This window comes from Trachypithecus francoisi, unplaced genomic scaffold (assembly GCF_009764315.1).
Source record: "Trachypithecus francoisi isolate TF-2019V2 unplaced genomic scaffold, Tfra_2.0 Lachesis_group16, whole genome shotgun sequence".
In the NCBI taxonomy this organism is placed as follows: domain Eukaryota; kingdom Metazoa; phylum Chordata; class Mammalia; order Primates; family Cercopithecidae; genus Trachypithecus; species Trachypithecus francoisi.
In genome coordinates, this window is record NW_022681461.1 from 34,774,241 (window position 1) to 34,797,105 (window position 22,865).

A 22,865-nucleotide genomic window follows, 5' to 3' on the forward strand; every position below is an offset into this window, starting at 1 on the left:
AAAAGTACAAAAATTAGCCAGGCATGGTGGCGTGTGCCTGTAGTCCCACCTACTGGAGAGGCTGAGGCAGGAGAACTGTTTGAACCCAGGAGGCAGAGGTTGCAGTGAGCCGAGATCATGCCATTGCACTCCAGCCTGGGCGACAAAGCAAGACTCCATCTCAAAAGATAGAAAAAACAGAGCAGGCAAAGGACATGAAATGACATTTCTTAAAAGAAGGCATTCATGTGGCCAACAGACATTTGAAAAAAAGCTCAACATCACTGATCATTAGAGAAATGCAAATCAAAATTATATAATAAGATACTAATTCACAACAGTCAGAATAGCGATTATTACAAAGTCAAGAAACAACAGATGCTTTTGAGGTTGCAGAGAGATAGGAACTAATTGCCACTGTTGGTGGGAATGTAAATTAGTTCAATCATTGTGGAAGACAGTGTGGTGACTCCTCAAAGATCTAGAACCAGAAATACCATTTGACCCAGCAATACCATTATTGGGTATACACCCAAAGGACTATAAATCATTCTACTACAAAGATGCGTATGTTCATTGCAGCACTATTCACAATAGCAAAGACATGAATTCAACCCAAATGCCCATCAATAATAGACTGAATATAGAAAATGTGGTACATATACACCATGGAATACTATGTAGCCATAAAAAGATATGAGATCATGTCCTTTGCAGGGAAATGGATGGAACTGGAAGTCATTATCCTCAGCAAACTAAGGCAGGAAGAGAAAACCAAACACAGCAAGTTCTCACTTATAAGTGGAAGGTGAACAATGAGATCACATGAACATGGGGAGGGGAATAACACACAATGGGGCCTGTCAGAGGGTGGGGTTGGAGGGCTAGCATTTAGGAAAAATAGCTAATGCATGCTAGGCTTAATGCCTAGGTGATGGTTTAATAGGCATAGAAAACCACCACAGCACACGTTTACCTATGTAATGAACCTGCATATCTCGCTCATGTATCGCCGAACTTAAAAATAAAATTAAAAAAAAAAAAAAAAAAGAATGAAAGGGTTCATCCCAGAAATGCAAGGATAGGTCAAGATCACAAAATCTATCAATGTAGTTTATCATGTTAATAGACTCCCATCCTCACTCACAGCTGGATTTGCTTTCTACTTCAGGAGAAAATTGAAGCAATCTGAAAAAGAACTTGCATCAATTCCCTTTGCCAAATTTTTTAATTCATCTCTTAACATGTACACCCACATACTCTCCCTTTCTACCTATTTCTACAGATGAACTATACACTCTAAAGCCAATTTCTGCACTTACATATTACATCTCATCTCCTCTTGCCCACTCTAGGACACTACTCCAGCAATCCTTCTTCTCTGTATTCTTCATCAGTTTTTAACTTCTATTGAATCACTCTTATCAGAAAATTTGTTATTTCTCCCACTTACAAAAACAGACACACAAAAACCCATACATATTTCTCTTGGCCCCACTTACCCTGCCAGCTACCATCTGTTTATTTTCTCTTTTCTGTGACAAAACTCCTTGAAAAGAGTTTTCTATATTTACTAACTTGTTCCTCTTCTCTCACTGTCTTAAACCCACTCTAATCAGGCTTTTGTTTCATCACTCTACCGAAACTTCTCTTATGAAGGTCACAAACATATTGCTAAATTCAACAGCCATTCACATCTTAATTGATTTATCAAATACACCTCTTCCTGATATACTTTCATCATTTGGTTTGCACAGCACCACACTCTCTTTTCTTCCAACCTAAATAGCGGTCCCTTTTCTGTCTCCTTTACAATTCTCACTCTCCAACTTTTTAATGTTGGTGTTTCTGAGGACTCAATTCTTAGTACTATTTTCTATGTACACTTACTCTTCTGGTGATCTCCTCTAGTCTTACAGCTCAAAAAATTATGTATCTACCTATAACTCCTGAACTTCTACCTGCAAACAAGATTACTCTTTCAAACTCCAGATTTATATACCTTACTTCCTACTCAACACCTCCACCTTGTTTCAAACTCAACATTGTTTAAAACGCCATGAAATTCAACATCTCCAAAACTCAACTACTGATACTGTCTTCCAAACCTGTTCCACTTTGAGGCCTTTCCTATCTCATTTATGACAATCCTATCCTTCCAGGTGTTCCACATACAAAACTTTAGAATCAACAATGTTTTGGAGTCATTCTTGATTTATCTTCCTCATATTTCACATCAAATATGGCCCATGTATAACTAGAATTTAACAGTTTTCACTACCTCCACTTCTATCATCCTTATCTAAGACCCTCCCTAATAGGTCTCTGTTTCTAGTCTTGCCTTTCTACAGTCTATTCTCAACACAGTAGCCAGAGTGATCCATTTAAAATGTCAATTATGTCACTTCTCTGCTAAAAAATCTTAATGACTCCTTGCTTCACCCCAAAACAAAGTCTTTAAAATGATCTAAAACAGGGGGTCCCCAACCCCTGGGGACTTAACTGGTCTATGGCCTGTTAGGAACCAGGCCACATGGCAGGAGGTGAACAGTGGGCAGGGGAGAGAGCAAAGCTTCATCTGTATTTACAGCTGCTCCCCATTGCTCGCATTATCACCTGAGCTCCACCTCCTGTCAGACCAGGGACAGCATCAGATTCTTACAGGAACATGAACCCTATTGTGAACTGCGCATGCCAGAAATCTAGGTTGCATGCTCCTTATGAGAATCTAACGCCTGATTATCTATCACGGTCTCCCATCACCTCCAGATGGGCCCATCTAGTTTCAGGAAAATGAGTTCAGGGCTCCCACTGATTCTACATTATGGTAAGTTGTATAATTATTTCATTATACATTATCATGTAATAGTAATAGAAGTAAAGTACACAATAAATGTAATGCACTTGGATCATCTGAAAATCATTCCCTTCCTGGTTCAAGGAAAAACTGTCTTCCATGAAACTGGTTCCTGGTACCAAAAAGGTTGGGGACTACTGGCCTAAAATACCCTGTTTTATCATGTCTGCCTATTACCTCTCCTACCTTATCTCTACTACTTTCCTCACTTTCTCTGCTCCAACCATACTTGGCCTCTTAGGTATTCCCTGTATACATCAGGCAGAAGGGTATCTGCTCCACTGTTTCCTCTGTGTGAATGTCCTTTCTTCAGATATCCACTTGGCTAATTCCCTTACCACTTCTTTTCTCATGTCTCACCTTTTCAATAATTGGTCTACCCTTACCACACTGTTTAATACTACACCCCACTTTTCAACTCCTTGCTCTGTTTATCTCCCTTATACTGTTTTTTCATTTTTCTGTAGCTCTTACTACGTTCTAATATTTACTTATTACGTTTATTACTTAAGAGTGCTCCATAAAGCCTTTGATCTTTGTCTGTTTTGTCCACTGATATATTCCCAAGAATCTAAAATTGTGCCTGGGTGCTTAGTAGGTACCCAATGAGTATTTGCTTAATTAATAAAAGAAAAAATCGTAAGACTATGCAAAAGTATGCCAAAAGAAGACCTTAATAAAGTACAGCCCTATTTACAATAATTAAAAAAACTATCTCTTAGCAAGCTTCGTTACCTTAGTGAAGATTATATAGCATAAAACTACAAACATCATACCTAATGGAGATATTTAAATGTATGCCCTTTAAGCCTGGGAATAACACAAGAAATCAAAGCAAAAAAATGGTATAAGTTTAGAAAGAAAGTGATACAACTATCATTTTCAAATGAAAAAAACCCTACAGAATCAACAAACTATTAGAACTATGAAGACAGTTCAGCATGGTTGCTAGATAAAGATCAACCTATAAAAGTAAATTGCATTTCTCTACCCAAGTCACTAACTAGTAAATATAATTCACAGGTATTTACAATAGCTAAAAAAAAAAAAAATTATTAAGCATGAACTTAACCGATACCATAAAAGTTTCCATAAAGAAAACTTTAAAACCCTAATAATAGAATATAAGTAATTTCATGACTTTGATTAGGATGACTTTATGTAATAAAGATATCAATAGCGGGGAGGGGAACAAGATGACCATTAGATGCAGCTGTGATCTGTGGCACTCAGGGAGAGGAATAAAAGTGAATTCAGTACCTTCAACCGGAATATCCAGGTTCTCACACTGGGACTGACTAGGCAAACGACTTGACCCAAAAAGAATGAAGAAATGCAGGGTGGAGCAATGAATGGCCCACCAGGGAACAGCAGGAGCCAAAGGAACCCCACCCTCAGCCAAGGAAAGTGGTGAGTGATTGCGTCACCCCGCCCTGGAAACCATGTTTCTTCCAGAGATCTCTGAAACCCAGATCAGGAAATCCCATCTTTGATCCCTGATCTTTGCAGATCAGGAGATCCCATCATGAGTCCATGCCACTAGGGCCTTGGGTTCAATACACAGAGCTGCGTGGAGTCTCAGCGGAGCAGACGCTCAGGCCCACACCGAGGCCCAGGAGTTTTACAGACTCTGGCCCCGGCATCTCGGCAAGGTGGGAGATCCAACAGTGCATATCCCAAGGAAGGGGGCTGAATCCAGGGAGCCAAGCCATTGTTCTGCACGTCCCACTTCCACAGTACCTCACAAGTTAAGACCTGATTTGGAATTCCAGCCAGCCAAGGCAAAAGCTGGAGTCTGCCTGAAACGGGACAGAGTTCCTGGGAGGAGGGGCAGCCGCCATCTCTGGGAAAGGTCAACTCAGCCGTTTCAGCCTCCCGGCTTTGGAGAATCCAAACAGTCCAGAGGAGGAAGGTACCTCACAATGCACACAGCTGCCGTGTCAGATTGTGGCCAGAATTTTTTTTTTTCTTTTTTCTTTTTTGAGATGGAGTCTCACTCTGTCATCCAGGCTGGAGTACAGTGGTGTGATCTCGGCTCACTGTAACCTCCACCTCCCAGGTTCAATCGGTTCTCCTGCCTCAGCCTCCCGAGTAGCTGGGATTACAGGCATGTGCCACCATGCCTAGCTAATTTTTGTATTTTTAGTAGAGACAGAGCTTGCATGTTGGCCAGGCTGGTCTCGAACTCCTTATGTCAAGTGATCTGCCTGCCTTGGCCTCCCAAAGTGCCATGATTACAGGCGTGAGCCATCATGCTCAGATTGCTGCTTTAAGTGGGACCCCAATCCATTCCTCCTCCCTGAGCGGGACCTCTTTGTGGGGGCTTAAGCCACTCCAGCCAGGGTCACAGGGACAGAGATGTGATCTCTCCCTAGGACTGAGCTCCTGGGGAGGAGGGGCTGCCACCATCTCTGCAGTTCCCTTTACTCAGCTGTTCCAGCCTGCCAGTTGGCATGAGAAAGGGTTCCCCAGAAGGCAGTACAGCTGCTTTGGCAGATTGTGACCAGACTGCCTCTTTAAGCAGGACACCAATCCATTACTCCTCACTGGGCAGGACCTCCATGTGGAGGCTTCAGCCACTCCGGCCAGGGTTATACAGACAGAATTCTGATCTCACTCTGGGACAAAGCTCCTGTGGGGAGAGGCAGCCACCATCTCTGTGGTTTTCTGCATCACACTACCCAACTTCAAACTATACCACAATGCTACAATAACCACAACAGCTTGGTACTGGTTCAAGAACAGACACATAGACCAATGGAACAGAATAGAGAACTCAAAACCACACACCGCACACCTACAACCATATGATCTTCGACAAACCTGACAAACAGAAGCAATGAAGGAATAATTCCCTATTTATTAAATGGTGCTGGAAGAATTGGCTAGCCGTAGGCTCAAAATTGAAACTGGACCCCTTTCTTACACCCTACATAAAAATTAATTCAAGATGGATTAAAGACTTATGTAAAACCCAAAACCATAAAAACCTTAGAAGAAAATCTAGGCAATACCATTCAAGACATAGGCACAGGCAAAGATTTCAAGACAAAAACACCAAAAGCAACTGCAACAAAAGCAAAACTTGACAAAGGGATTTAATTAAACTGAAGAGCTTCTGCATAGCAAAAAAAACCTATCATGAGAGTGAACAGACAACCTACAGAATGGGAGAAAATTTCTGCAGTCTATCCATCTGACAAAGCTCTAATATCCAGCATCTATAAGTAACTTAAACAAATTTACAAGAAAAAACAATCCCATTAAAAAGTGCGCAAACATGAACAGAGAGTTCTCAAAAGAAGACATATACGTGACCAACAAACATGAAAAATAGCTCAACATCACTGATCATTACAGAAATGCAAATCAAAATTACAATGAGATACCATTTCATGCCAGTCAGAATGGCTATTACTAAAGTTAAAAAAAAACAGATACTGGCAAGGTTGTGGAGAAAATGGAACACTTTTACACTGTTGGTGGGGTTCAACCATTGTGGAAGACAGTGTGGTGATTTCTCAAAGACCTAGAGGCAGAAATACCATTTGACCCAGCAATCCATTATTGGGTGTAGGAATATAAATCATTCTATTATAAAGATACATGCAAGCATATGTTCACTGAAGCACTATTCACAATAGCAAACACATGGAATCAACCTTAATGCCCACCAATGATAGACTGGATATAGAAAACTCAGTACATATATACCATGGAGTACTATGCAGCTATAAAAAAAGAATGAGATCATGTCCTTTGCAGGGACATGGACGGAGTTGGAAACCATCATCCTCAGCAAACTAATGCAGAAACGGAAACCAAACACCACATGTTCTCATTTGTAAGTGTGAGATGAATGATGAGAACACATGGACACATGCAGGGGAACAAGACACAATGGGGCCTGCCTGACAGGGAGCCTGGGGGAATGGAGAATATCAGGAGGAATAGCTAATGGCAGCTGGGCTTAATACCTAGGTGATAGGATGATCTGTGCAGCAAACCACCATCACACACATTTACCTATATAACAAACCTGCACATGCTGCACATGTACCCCTGAACTTAAAAGGTGAAGGAAAAAAAGAAGTCAATCCTCTTCAAATTAGTGTATACATTATGTTGCCAGAAGTCAGGGAACCCCAACGGAGGGACTGGCTGGAGCCGCAGCAGAGGAACATAAATTGTGAATATTTCATTTTAATATGGACATTTATCAGTTCCCAAATAATACTTTTATAATTTCTTATGCCTGTCTTTAATCTCTTAATCCTGTTATCTTCATAAGCTGAGGATGTATGTCACCTCAGGACCACTGTGATAATTGTGTTAACTGTACAAATTGATTGTAAGACATATGTGTTTGAACAATATGAAATCAGTGCACCTTGAAAAAGAACAGAAAAACAGCAATTTTTAGGGAACAAGGGAAGGCAACCATAGGTCTGACTGCCTGCAGGGTTGGGCAAAAAGAGCCATATTTTTCTTCTTGCAGAGAGCCTAGAAATATTCATCAGTCCAGTCCACAGAAATGCTTGTTTGGATCCCTGACAATTGGTGAGCTGTGTATTGTCCGGGGTAACTATGGGTCATAAGGAGTCTAAACATTATGCTTATCTCTGCTATATTAACCTCCTGTTAAAACAGGCAGGAGTTCAAGTGCCCATGGAAAATATGGTCACCCTATTCAGGGCGGTGGAGGAACACTGTCCTTGGTTTCCCGAAAAGGGAACGTTAGATGTGGAACTATGGGATCATGTTGGTACAAAATTCCGGGAACTGGTCCCAACAGGGAATTATGTTCCTGTCACTGTTTGGGGTGATTGGGCCTTGGTACATGCCATCCTGATGACATACCAATCCCATGACCCCTGCAGTTACAATTTTCTGAATTGGGCGACCCTCTACCTCTTCCTCAGGTTTCCTCTCCCGTTCGGCCTTTGTTATGTGCTCAGCCTCTCCCTTCACCTACTCCTCCCCGACCTGACGATATTGAGGATTCAATATCTAACTCCGGTGACTTTGGCTTAACGTCACCCCCTGATGACCTTATTTCTTTTCACAAAGAGCCGGAACTTGTAGCTCCCATGGCCCTGACTTGGACATTCCGGGACCATAACTATGCTAACTCTTCCCTCTTCAAACCTTTGCAGCCTTTGCCTCCAGAGCCATCTAATGGCTCCGGGACCAAACTACAATTTACCTGTAATTCTGCAGGTCCTCCCCCATCCTCCACAGCCCCTCACCCTCCTGTCATTTCGGTCCCTCAACCGGTCACTTTGCCATCCACTCAACCTGCTCCTCTACCCTTCTTCACACATGGATGCCCCTGCCATTCTGGTTGCACAGGATTGGGACAATAATCATCAGTATGCATCTGCCTTCCCCCCCCCCCAATGCCCCTTTCTCACACTCTCATACTGGTCTGACCTCCTCAACCTCAGTTTCCCTTATCTACACATACTTTTCCTGTCACTTCTATGCCGACTCTGTCTCATGTGCCTGTTCTTGAAACTACCATGCAACACTTATTACACCAGAACAAAGAAACAAGTGGATTAGAGGCATGGGCTTATCCCATCACACTGGAACCTCCCAATGCTCAGGGAGTACAAGTGTGTTGATATGTGCCAATCTTACCTTTTTAAAAGAATTCAAGGATGCTTATACTTAGTATGGTCCTACTTCTCCATATGCTAAAATGGTATTACAGACTCTTTGTACTGAGGTCATTTTGCTTCCTTTAGACTAGGACCTTTTGGCAAAAGCTGTTCTAACTTCATCTCAGCATTTACAATTCTGTACCTGGTGGTCAGAGGAGGCCCATCTGCAGGCTCAGCTAAATCGGGCTGATGGCATTCCAATGACTCAGGCTCAACTCACAGGCTTGGATGTTACTCTGACACTACTGCCCAATTAGGCTTTGATGCTCTCACCACGGAACAAGTAACAAAGGTGTGTACGAGAGCTTGGGATAAATTACACACCTTGGGCCAATCTCCTGTTTTCACCACTGTTAAACAGGGTCACAATGAATTATACTCTGATTTTTTGGCTAAATTACAAGATGCTATTGAAAAATCTGTCTCTGATGAGCGCACTCAAGATTTTCTCCTTCATATGTTAGCTTTTGAGATTGCAAGCTGTGAGTGTAAAATGGCCATGTGTTGCTTCCAATAACAAAATTTACCTCAATTACATTTAGCATTGTTTACTTTAAACTTTCTAAATGTTCCTGAAGACAATACTCTAACTGCAGCTAAACGCCATTATACAGGCAAAAATATTCTCCCTAAATGAAGGTAAGCCAGTGTTACGGAAAAACTCCCAAACCAATACCTGGGAACCTGGAACAATTAAAATGCGGGGAAGAGGGTATGCTTATGTTTCACCAGGAGATCATCAATCCCCTGTCTGGGTGCACACTAAAAGACTTAAACTTCGTGTGAATACTGACAATGAAAACCACAGGGAAGAGACGTCTGCATCAGAGACCACCCTCATACCTGGTGAGATCTGTGCCAACTCCTCATAAACTGGCACACCAAATCAAAATGGGTCTGGTTCAATCCTCCCTAATGGCAACAGAGACCCCTCTAACTAATCCCACTTCTCCTAATTCCATTTTTCTCTTTATGAACCTAAAATATTTTCTACTAGCCTGAAAATAACATCCCCCTGTTCTTCTGTTTCTCCTTCAGCACTGGATCTCACTTACAATAGGTTTTATTTAATAATTCTCTTCCTTATACTTTGTCTCACCAGTTTCCCCTCAAACTTATTTACCTGCTACACAAAATTATTCTTATTGGGCTTATGTGCCTTTTCCTCCACTTATCCAACCTCTCACCTGGATGGATGCTCCTGCAGAAAGGTATACTAACAATAGTGTGTGGATGCCTGGAGCTACAGATGACCGTTGCCTTGCTCAACCAGGAGAAGAAGGCACTGCATTTAATGTTACTGTGGGTTATAAATACCCTCATCTGTGCCTCAGACATGCACCTGGTTGTATCCATCTAGAAACTCAAGTCTGGGCTGCTTATCTTCCAGGGAGATTAGCCACAGGGGAATGGGGACATTTGGTCCCTGGCCTCTCCCTTTCTCCTTTAAGACAAATGAAAAGGGGAGTAAAAGGAGATCCCCATATTTTCAATATAAACCTGTAGGAAAACCATGTTCTAAAAATTTTGAGAGCCTATCTAAAACTTTAATTTGGGAAGACTGTGTTAATTCACATGCAGTAGTATTAAAAAATGACTCATATGGTTTAGTAATAGACTGGGCACTAAAGGGCTATTTAAAAAACAGTTGCTCCTCTGGCTGAAAGGAATGCCTGGAGGCTACTTATTTTATTTCTTATTGGGAGGACAAGGATCATCATCCTACTTTGCATAGAAGGTTCAGCTCGTTCTTTTCCTTAAAACGGGAAGACAATGGCATTACCCACGCGCCCCCCCGCCGAGGCCTATGATATTCCCCATTCCGAGTCCAGAGAACACCCAGAACTGTGGAAATTGGCTATTGCCATGTCCGGACTGCGAGTATGGGAATTGGAAGGTTTTCTGTCTGTTGTCCCCACTATCGCCCCTCACGTACGTGATTCTGAACCCCATGATAAATTCCCTTTGAACTCTTATCCTCTTTTTGATGCCAATCCTCCTTTATGAGACTCCAATTGGCATTATAATTCTTTTCGACCCAGGTATGCCCCTCTACCTCTTTGGCATCCCTGGGCAGCTCGGATTGCTTCTTTACGGTGGAGAACATTGGGTGTTGCCACTGCCGCTCCTCTCCCTCAGTATCAACGTAGATTCAAACATTTTGCTTTGTTTACCTCCAGCCTGACCATTCCTATACAGAGTTGTGTTAAGCCTCCTTACATGCTGTTAGTGGGAAATATCAAAATTTGGACGAACAATCAAACTGTCCAATGCATTAACTGTCATTTATACACTTGTGTTAACTCCCATTTTGACTTCAGGAAAAGTGTAATGTTGGTTCAAGCTTAAGAAGGAATCTGGATACTGGTAACTTTACCCAGACCTTGGGAATATTCCCCCTCAGGACATTTAATTAACGACGTGTTACAACAAATTCTCAAAAGATCTAAGAGATCTGTTTTCACTTTAATTGCTGTGATCATGGGCCTAATTACAGTCACTGCGCTGGCCACCACTGCCGGAGTGGCATTACACCAATCTATTCAAACGGCTCATTTTGTTAAGGAATGGCAAGACAATTCCACCCAAATGTGGAATTCTCAGCAGGGCATTGATCAAATATTAGCTAATCAAATTAATGATTTAAGACAGTCTGTTATTTGGCTTGGAGACTGGCTAATGAGTCTCGAACATTGCAAGCAAATGCAGTGCAATTGGAATACTTTTGATTTCTGTAGACTGACCATTCATGGGAAATGGTCAAAGGACACCTTCTAGGTAGGGAAGATAATTTATTTTTGGACATAACCAAATTAAAGAAACAAATTTTTGAAGCCTCTCAAGCTCATTTATCCATTGTGCCTGGAGCTGAGGCGTTAGATAGGGTGGCAGAAAGTCTTTCTGGACTAAACTCCATGACTTGGATTAAGTCTACTGGGGACTCCATTGTAGTAAATTTTGGAATCATGTTTCTCTGTTTAATCAGCTTGTTTTTAGTGTGCTGGACCAGTCAAAGAATCCTGCATCAAAACAAGAGAACGAACAAGCCTTCATCACCATGGCACATTTATATAAAAAGGGAGAGATGTCGCGGGAAGTCAGGGACCCCAAGCGGAGGGACCAGCTGGAGCCACGGCAGAGGAACATAAATTGTGAAGATTTCATTTTAATACGGACATTCATCAGTTCCCAAATAACACTTTATAATTCTTAGCCTGCCTTTATTTTTTTTTTTTTTTTTTTTTTTTTTTTTTTTTTTTGAGACGGAGTCCGCTTGCCGCCCAGGCTGGGTGCAGTGGCCGGATCTCAGCTCACTGCAAGCTCCGCCTCCGGGTTCACGCCATTCTCCTGCCTCAGCCTCCCACGTAGCTGGGACTACAGGCGCCCGCCACATCGCCCGGCTAGTTTTTTGTATTTTAGTAGAGACGGGGTTTCACCGTGTTAGCCAGGATGGACCGATCCTGACCTCATGATCCGCCCGTCTCGGCCTCCAGAGTGCTGGGATTACAGGCTTGCCACCGCCGGCCGACGCCTGCCTAATCTCTTAATGTTATCTTCATAAGCTGAGGATGTACGTCACCTCGGGACCACTGTGATAATTGTGTTAACTGTACAAATTGATTGTAAAACATGTGTGTTTGAACAATATGAAATCAGTGTGCCTTGAAAAAGAACAGAATAAAACAATTTTTAGGGAACAAGGGAAGGCAACCATAAAGTCTGACTGCCTGCAGGGTTGGGCAAAAAGAACCATATTTTTCTTCTTGCAGAGAGCCTATAAACGGACGTGCAAATAGGGAAGATATCATTCAATTCTTTTCCTAGCAAGGAATATTAATATTAATACCCTGGGAAAGGAATGCATTCCTGGGGGTAGGTCTATAAACGGTTGCTCTGGGAATGTCTGTCTTACGCAGCTGAGATAAGGACTGAGACACACTCTGGTCTCCTGCAGTACCCTCAGGCTTACCAGGGTGGGGAAAAACTCCACCCTGGTAAATCTGTGGTCAGACCGGTTCTCTGCTCTCGAATTCTGCTTTCTGTTATCTAAGATGTTTATCAAGACAATATGTGCACCACTGATCATAGACCCTTATCAGTAGTTCTGCTTTTGCCCTTTGCCTTGTGATCTTTGTTGGACCCTTATCAGTAGTTCTGCTTTTGCCATTTGTCCTGTTCCCTCAGAAGGATGTGATCTTTGTTAGACCCTTATTAGTAGTTCTGCTTTTTGCCCTTTGAAGCATGTGATTTACTCCCTGTTCTTATACCCCCTCCCCTTTTGAAACCCTTAATAAAACACTTGCTGGTTTGAGGCTCAGACAGGCATCACAGTCCTACCAATATGTGATGTCACACCTGGCAGCCCAGCTGTAAAATTCCTCTCTTTGTACTCTTTCTCTTTATTTCTCAGCTGCTGGCCGACACTTATGGAAAACAGAACCTACATTGAAATATTGGGGGCAGTTTCCCCTGATAATATTCCATGCATCCCAAATAAAATTCCATACGGAGTTTTTAAAAAGATATTCAATAAGCATACTTTTAAATATATATGAAAGAATAAAGGTTGAAGATTTAGCTTAGTCAATCCTAAGAGAAAAAATAAATATTGAAGACTTGTCCTGCCAGATAAATCACATCCTATAGAGTCACAGTATCAAAAATAGTAATGATACAAGGTCAAATAAATGACCAATTAAAATAGGAAGCTCAAACTTACCAATAATGGTAATCCCACAAATTAGTGAGAAAAATAGTTGATTAGTAGAAAGTGTTCAGAAAACTAGCTCCCTATGTAGAGAAAAATAAGACTTATGGAGAAACTGAGGTAATATTCCTACCTACACCAGAACTAAAAACTGGCCTAATAATTAAGGACTTAATGTGAAAAGTAAAACTGAAAAGTTAACAGAAGGACAGAAAAGGACCTTTAATACATAAGGCAAAACACTTACTGCCTAATTATATAAAAGTTAAGGCTTTCAGTCAAGCAATACCAATAGACAGATGTCAAAATGGGAGAACACATTTGTGACATCTAAAACCAACAACTAGTTATTATTGTATCTAGATTTGATTAACTCCTACAAATCAATTGGAAAATGGTAAGAATTCCAACAAGAATTGGGCAAAATATATAAACAGGAAATTTTAAGAGAAAATCCAAAAGGCTAACATATATATGAAAAGATGTTCAGACCCAGAGCAAGTTAAAATAGATATATAATGTCATTTTATGTCTATTACACTGGTAAAAGTTCATAACTGTATAATGCTAATTGTTGACATAGATACGAGGACATAGGATTAGTGGTACAACTATACATTGGTATAGTCATTCTGAAGAGCAATCTGACACTCCTCAAGCAAATTAAATATACACATACTTCATGACACCGTAATACCACTATAGATGTGTATCCCAGAAACACTTCTAGGTTCATAAGGGGACATATACAATGATGTTCATGGTAGCATTATTTATAGTGATAGGGAGTTCAAGGCTATATAGATTAGGTGTTCATAACTGAATAAATCAGTAAAATGTGAGGAAGCACATGAGTACTACGCAGTAGTTAGAAGCAATGGACTAAATGTTCACATGGCAACAATAAGATGTAGATCTTAAATGCCATTTAGATATATCTTAAAAACATACGCACAGGAAAGAATGCATAATTTGCAAAAACTTATACAGACAAAAAATATATAATGAACACATTACAACAACTGTCAATGAGAGGAGGAGAATGGAGGTGGAGAAAGGGGCTAAGAGAGGACAATCATCATCTGTAAATTATAATTTACTTATGTTTATTGTCTATCTTTACTATTCTGTAGGCTTCATGAGGGTAGGAGCCTTCACTGTTTAACATCCCAAGCACCAAGAAAAATGCCTAACACATAAGAGGCACTCAAATTTTGTTGAACTAATATATAAAGAGAAGGGCCCTTTACAGATTAGTTGTGATATCTGAAACATAAAGAAACAAAAAAACAAGAATATGTGACATGAAGACCAAGAATATGAGAATATGATTAATCTAACTAGAATAGAGGTTACATATTATGAAAAGCTGATTTTGAAACATTAATGATTTCACCTGGCACTAATATCTGGGAAGCACAATACTCAGTCATAATTTAGAAATATGTTTTCAACTTCATGGTGCCACATTATGGGTAGGTCATGGAGATACTGCCTCCACCTTCAGGGTCCATTAACAAGAAACACACAATTACAGATTCAAGTTATGTATGAGTAGCTTTGAAAAAAAGCATTTTTTAATAGCGGCGTAGCAAATTATATTTTCTGTGTCAGACTCAAATAGATCATCAGAATATTAAAATTTCAGACAACTGACTTGATTTAACACAACAGCTTGTCCTGCTGGTAAAAGCGAAATAAAAAGTAACCAACTTTCCAGCCACATTCATATATAAAAATGACGGCATAATTATGTATTCTATATTAGAAACACATACATCTCTGCAACTTCTAAATTATTTCCTAGAAATTAACAGGACAGAATAAATGCCATCTTTCCTTATAAATTAACAATTTTTAAAATAATACAATTCATATTGATAACCTAACTCATTTTTCCTTCCTCTACATATTTCAATACAACTGTGGTTTTACTGCTACACCGTATTTCCACTTCAGCAAACTGTCTTTTACATAGTTTCCATAGTAGCAGGTTTTGTGGGTATAACAATTTTCAAATATTGTCAGATACATTTTTATTTTCTACAAGTCTTGTTTCATTGCAGCTCCCTGCTCATTGTTAATGACATTTATTCTTCCAGGGGAGTGTGAATAATACCTAAAACAAAGGGATCATTAACAAGCTGAGTTTTAAGGTTGAACATTTTTATTAAGAAAATTTGTCTTTAGAGCACTTTGTTAAGAAAAGGCATTCCAACCTCTATTTAAATAAAAGCCTCAAGCTTGGAGGTCTAAAAATAAAATTTTGACTACAGTATTATAGCACAGGTAGTGAGAGCACAGTATTTGATGTAAGAGAAATGCCTATCCAACATAAAGCAGAAAGGGAAGGCTCTCCTTGCGCTCCTGGGAGAAAAGAGTAAGAAAGGAGTAAAAAAAAAAAAAAAAAAAAAAGAGAGAAAGAGAGAGAGTAAGCTGGACCTTGTTACTCAAAATTGTGGGCCACCAACTAGCAACACCTGGGAGCTACTTAAAAATGAAAAATCTCAGACCCCACCCCAGGCCAACCAACTCAGAGTCCGTAAATTAACAGGGTTCCCAAATGATTCATACACACATTAAAGCGTGAGAGTCATTGAACTAAAGTAAAAGTAGAAGACTAGGGAGAGACACTTCCTTCATTCTAACAGAAGGACAACGTGAGGTTTGCATGTGGGTTAGTTTGACGGTCAGTTTGAAAATGATCAAGAATCAGTCTCATGGTTTCTGTCTTTAAAAGTTTTCATTCTCTCAGCAACAGTGATTTCTTTTTTTTTTTTTTTTTTTTATTTTTTTATTATACTTTAAGTTCTAGGGTACATGTGCATGACGTTTATATCATGTATAACTCCCCAATGCAATCCCTCCCTCCTCCCCCCTCCCCATGATAGGCCCCAGTGTGTGATGTTCCCCTTCCCGAGTCCAAGTGATCTCATTGTTCAGTTCCCACCTATGAGTGAGAACATGCGGTGTTTGGTTTTCTCTTCTTGTGATAGTTTGCTAAGAATGATGGTTTCCAGCTGCATCCATGTCCCTACAAAGGACGCAAACTCATCCTTTTTGATGGCTGCATAGTATTCCATGGTGTATATGTGCCACATTTTCTTAATCCAGTCTGTCACAGATGGACATTTGGGTTGATTCCAAGTCTTTGCTATTGTGAATAGTGCCGCAATAAACAAACGTGTGCATGTGTCTTTGTAGTAGAGTAATTTATAATCCTTTGGGTATATACCCAGTAGTGGGATGGCTGGGTCATATGGTACATCTAGTTCTAGATCCTTGAGGAATCGCCACTGTTTTCCATAATGGTTGAACTAGTTTACAATCCCACCAACAGTGTAAAAGTGTTCCTATTTCTCCACATCCTCTCCAACACCTGTTGTTTCCTGACTTCTTAATGATTGCCATTCTAACTGGTGTGAGATGGTATCTCATTGTGGTTTTGATTTGCATTTCTCTGATGGCCAGTGATGATGAGCATTTTTTCATGTGTCTGTTGGCTGTATGGATGTCTTCTTTTGAGAAATGTCTGTTCATATCCTTTCCCCACTTTTTGATGGGGTTGTTTGCTTTTTTCTTGTATTTTGTTTGAGTTCTTGGTAGATTCTGGATATTAGCCCTTTGTCATGAGTAGGTTGCAAAAATTTTTTCCCATTCTGTAGGTTGCCTGTTCACTCTGATGGTAGTTTCTTTGGCTGTGCAAAAGCTCTTTAGTTTAATTAGATCCCATGTGTCAATTTTTGCTTTTGCTGCCGTTGCTTTTGGTGTTTTAGACATGAAGTCCTTGCCCATGCCTATGTCCTGAATGGTACTACCTAGATTTTCTTCTAGGGTTTTTATGGTATTAGGTCTAACATTTAAGTCTCTAATCCATCTTGAATTAATTTTCGTATAAGGGGTAAGGAAAGGATCCAGTTTCAGCTTTCTACTTATGGCTAGCCAATTTTCCCAGCACCATTTATTAAATAGGGAATCCTTTCCCCATTTCTTGTTTCTCTCAGGTTTGTCAAAGATCAGATGGCTGTAGATGTGTGGTATTATTTCTGAGGACTCTGTTCTGTTCCATTGGTCTATATCTCTGTTGTGGTACCAGTACCATGCTGTTTTGGTTACTGTAGCCTTGTAGTATAGTTTGAAGTCAGGTAGCGTGACGCCTCCAGCTTTGTCCTTTTGACTTAGGATTGTCTTGGCAATGCGGGCTCTTTTTTGGTTCCATATGAACTTTAAAGCCGTTTTTTCCAATTCTGTGAAGAAAGTCATTGGTAGCTTGATGGGGATGGCATTGAATCTATAATCACCTTGGGCAGTATGGCCATTTTCACGATATTGATTCTTCCTATCCATGAGCATGGTATGTTCTTCCATTTGTTTGTGTCCTCTTTGATTTCACTGAGCAGTGGTTTGTAGTTCTCCTTGAAGAGGTCCTTTACATCCCTTGTAAGCTGGATTCCTAGGTATTTGATTCTCTTTGAAGCAATTGTGAATGGAAGTTGATTCCTGATTTGGCTCTCTGCTTGTCTGTTACTGGTGTATAAGAATGCTTGTGATTTTTGCACATTAATTTTGTATCCTGAGACTTTGCTGAAGTTGCTTATCAGCTTAAGCAGATTTTGGGCTGAGACAATGGGGTTTTCTAATATACAATCATGTCATCTGCAAACAGGGACAATTTGACTTCTTCTTTTCCTAACTGGATACCCTCGATTTCTTTCTCTTGCCTGATTGCCCTAGCCAGAACTTCCAACTATGTTGAATAGGAGTGGTGAGAGAGGGCATCCCTGTCTTGTGCCAGTTTTCAAAGGAATTTTTCCAGTTTTTGCCCATTCAGTATGATATTAGCTGTGGGTTTGTCATAAATAGCTCTTATTATTTTGAGGTACGTTCCATCAATACCAAATTATTGAGCGTTTTTAGCATAAAGGGCTGTTGAATTTTGTCAAAAGCCTTTTCTGCATCTATTGAGATAATCATGTGGTTCTTGTCTTTGGTTCTGTTTATATGCTGGATTAGTTTATTGATTTGCGAATGTTGAACCAGCCTTGCATCCCAGGGATGAAGCCACTTGATCATGGTGGATAAGCTTTTTGATGTGCTGCTGAATCCGGTTTGCCAGTATTTTATTGAGGATTTTTGCATCGATGTTCATCAGGGATATTGGTCTAAAATTCTCTCTTTTTGTTGTGTCTCTGCCAGGCTTTGGTATCAGGATGATGTTGGCCTCATAAAAAGAGTTAGGGGGATTCCCTCTTTTTCTATTGATTGAAATAGTTTCAGAAGGAATGGTACCAGCTCCACCTTGTACCTCTGGTAGAATTCAGCTGTGAATCCATCTGGTCCTGGACTTTTTTTGGTGGGTAGGCTATTAATTGTTGCCTCAATTTCAGAGCCTGCTATTGGTCTATTCAGGGATTCAACTTCTTCCTGGTTTAGTCTTGGGAGAGTGTAAGTGTCCAGGAAATTATCCATTTCTTCTAGATTTTCTAGTTGATTTGCGTAGAGGTGTTTATAGTATTCTCTGATGGTAGTTTGTATTTCTGTGGGGTCGGTGGTGATATCCCCTTTATCATTTTTATTGCGTCTATTTGATTCCTCTCTCTTTTCTTCTTTATTAGTCTAGCTAGCGGTCTGTCAATTTTGTTGATCTTTTCAAAAAACCAATCCTGGATTCATTGATTTTTTGGAGGGTTTTTTGTGTCTCTATCTCCTTCAGTTCTGCTCTGATCTTAGTTATTTCTTGCCTTCTGCTAGCTTTTGAATGTGTTTGCTCTTGCCTCTCTAGTTCTTTTAATTGTGATGTTAGAGTGTCCATTTTAGATCTCTCCTGCTTTCTCTTGTGGGCATTTAGTGCTATAAATTTCCCTCTACACACTGCTTTAAATGTGTCCCAGAGATTCTGGTATGTTGTATCTTTGTTCTCATTGGTTTCAAAGAACATCTTTATTTCTGCTTTCATTTCGTTATGTACCCAGTAGTCATTCAGGAGCAGGTTGTTCAGTTTCCATGTAGTTGAGCGGTTTGGATTGAGTTTCTTAGTCCTGAGTTCTAGTTTGATTGCACTGTGGTCTGAGAGACAGTTTGTTATAATTTCTGTTCTTGTACATTTGCTGAGGAGTGCTTTACTTCCAATTATGTGGTCAATTTTGGAATAAGTGCGATGTGGTGCTGAGAGAGAATGTATATTCTGTTGATTGGGGTGGAGAGTTCTATAGATGTCTATTAGGTCCGCTTGGTGCAGAGATGAGTTCAATTCCTGGATATCCTTGTTAACTTTCTGTCTCGTTGATCTGTCTAATGTTGACAGTGGAGTGTTGAAGTCTCCCATTATTATTGTATGGGAGTCTAAGTCTCTTTGTAGTCTCTAAGGACTTGCTTTATGAATCTGGGTGCTCCTGTATTGGGTGCATATATATTTAGGAGAGTTAGCTCTTCCTGTTGAATTGATCCCTTTACCATGATGTAATGGCCTTCTTTGTCTCTTTTGATCTTTGATGGTTTAAAGTCTGTTTTATCAGAGACTAGGATTGCACCCCTGCTTTTTTTGTTCTCCATTTGCTTGGTAGATCTTCCTCCATCCCTTTATTTTGAGCCTATGTATGTCTCTGCATGTGAGATGGTCTCCTGAATACAGCAGACTGATGGGTCTTGACCCTTGATCCAGTTTGCCAGTCTGTGTCTTTTAATTGGAGCATTTAGTCCATTGACATTTAAGGTTAATATTGTTATGTGTGAACTTGATCCTGTCATTATGATATTAACTGGTTATTTTGCTCGTTAGTTGATGCAGTTTCTTCCTAGCCTCGATGGTCTTTACATTTTGGCATGTTTTTGCAATGGCTGGTACCGCTTGTTCCTTTCCATGTTTAGGGCTTCCTTCAGGGTCTCTTGTAAGGCAGGCCTGGTGGTGACAAAATCTCTAAGCATTTGCTTATCTGTAAAGGATTTTATTTCTCCTTCACTGATGAAGCTTAGTTTGGCTGGATATGATATTCTGGGTTGAAAATTCTTTTCTTTAAGAACGTTGAATATTGGCCCCCACTCTCTTCTGGCTTGTAGAGTTTCTGCCGAGAGGTCTGCTGTTATTCTGATGGGCTTCCCTTTGTGGGTAACCCGACCTTTCTCTCTGGCTGCCCTTAAGATTTTTTCCTTCATTTCAACTTTGGTGAATCTGGCAATTATGTGTCTTGGAGTTGCTCTTCTGGAGGAGTATCTTTGTGGCGTTCTCTGTATTTCCTGAATTTGAATGTTGGCCTGCCCTACTAGGTTGGGGAAGTTCTCCTGGATGATATCCTGAAGAGTGTTTTCCAACTTGGTTCCATTTTCCCCCTCACTTTCAGGCACCCCAATCAGACGTAGATTTGGTCTTTTTACATAATCCCATACTTCTTGCAGGCTTTGTTCATTTCTTTTTCTTCTTTTTTCTTTTGGTTTTCTCTTCTCGCTTCATTTCATTCATTTGATCCTCAATCGCTGATACTCTTTCTTCCAGTTGATCGAGTCGGTTACTGAAGCTTGTGCATTTGTCACGTATTCTCGTGTCATGGTTTTCATCTCTGTCATTTCGTTTATGATCTTCTCTGCATTAATTATCTAGCTGTCAATTCTTCCACTTTTTTTTCAAGATTTTTAGTTTCTTTGCGCTGGGTACGTAATTCCTCCTTTAGCTCTGAGAGGTTTGATGGAGTGAAGCCTTCTTCTCTCATCTCGTCAAAGTCATTCTCTGACCAGCTTTGATCCGTTGCTGGCGATGGGCTGCGCTCCTTTGCAGGGGGAGATGCGCTCTTATTTTTTGAATTTCCAGCTTTTCTGCCCTGCTTCTTCCCCATCTTTGTGGTTTTATCTGTCTCTGGACTTTGATGATGGTGACGTACGGATGGGGTTTTGGTATAGGTGTCCTTCCTGTTTGATAGTTTTCCGTCTGACAGTCAGAAGGACTGTCTGTTGGTCTGTTGGAGATTGCTTAAGGTCCACTCCAGACCCTGTTTGCCTGGGTATCAGCAGCAGAGGTTGCCGAAGGAATATTGCTGAACAGCGAGTGTACCTGTCTGATTCTTTCTTTGGAAGTTTCCTCTCAGGGGTGACGCCACCCTGTGAGGTGTGGGGTGTCAGACTGCCCCTAGTGGGGGATGTCTCCCAGCTAGGCTACTCAGGGGTCAGGGACCCACCTGAGCAGGCAGTCTGTCCGTTCTCGGATCTCAACCTCTGCGTTAGGAGATCCACGGCTCTCCCCAAAGCTGTCAGACAGAGTCGTTCGTGTCTGCACCGCCCCCGCTCTTTCCCCTAATGGGCTGCAGCTGTGCGCTGTCCGCAGAGGTAGAGTCTACAGAGACAGGCAGGCTTCCTTGAGCTGCTGTGAGCTCCACCCAGTTCGAGCTTCCCAGCGGCTTTGTTTACCTACTTAAGCCTCAGCAATGGCGGGCGCCCCTCCCCCAGCCTCGCTGCTGCCTTGCGGATAGATCGCCGCAGACGGCTGTGTTAGCAGTGAGGGAGGCTCCGTGGGCGTGGGACCCTCCCGGCCAGGTGTGGGATATATTCTCCTGGTGTGCCTGTTTCCTTAAAGCGCAGTATTGGGGTGGGAGTTACCCGATTTTCCAGTGTTGTGTGTCTCAGTTCCCCTGGCTAGGAAAAAGGGATCCTTCCCCCTGCGCTTCCAGGTGAGGCGATGCCTTGCCCTGCTTCAGCTCACGCTGGTCAGGCTGCAGCAGCTGACCAGCACCGATTGTCCGGCACTCCCTAGCGAGATGACCCCAGTACCTCAGTTGAAAACGCAGAAATCACCGGTCTTCTGTGTCGCTCGCGCTGGGAGTTGGAGACTGGAGCTGTTCCTATTCGGCCATCTTGCCAGCATCCCAGCAACAGTGATTTTTATACCATTCATTTCAAAAAAGTTAATGAGTGCCTACAATGTGCACTGTTTGACTTTTTTCAGTCCTCTACATTAGGGTCTCTTTTTGGCATGATAGTTTACTCATTTCCTTAATTTCAGAAATATTCACTTTTGCAACCTTTGTCCAAATCAAATAAACTGAATTACTGTAAAAGGCAGTAATTTTCTTCCTATGGATAGACTATAAACAAAGTGCAATTTCTTTTAAAATGGTAAATCATATTGGGACTAAAATATGTTAAGTCCACAAATGTAAAAACATAGTAAGACGATACCAATGAATCTGAAACAAGAATATTCTTCCTGCAGACTGCTTGAAAACATTAAGTATAAATTCAACACATATTAAACACATGCTACGTGCCAGGCCATCTGCCAGGCATTTCAGACAAAAATATGCATGAAATAGTCCCTATAATACAGTATGGTATATAAGGCTGACTTCATGGGACTGAAACCTGTGTAGTCACACAGACCTTGCATTTGGTTTAAATGTTCCGTTGTTGTAGTAGAAATTCTCAATAAATTTACCATTGAAACTGTAAGTGAATGAAATACAAGTACGTAAACTTTTAAATGAAGCCTGATAGAATGAACCAGGCCTATCTCCTGGTACGTGACCAGGGGATATGAACAAGTAAGGAAAACAGATTTATATTTTACCACCTTTATTTTAATGGCCCTTTCCTGCTTTTTTGAACAAGGTACTCTGCATTTTTATCTTCTACAAGGTTGGCTGATTCTGTAGCCAGTGACGACAGTCAAATA

General features: G+C 40.9%; 1 protein-coding gene across 1 annotated transcript in view; it reads right to left on the reverse strand.

The window, feature by feature from the left end:
* INSL6 (insulin like 6) overlaps positions 1-22,865 on the reverse strand; it is a 32,646-nt gene that overhangs the window by 8,979 nt on the left and 802 nt on the right. The gene's annotated exons all lie outside the window — the stretch shown is intronic.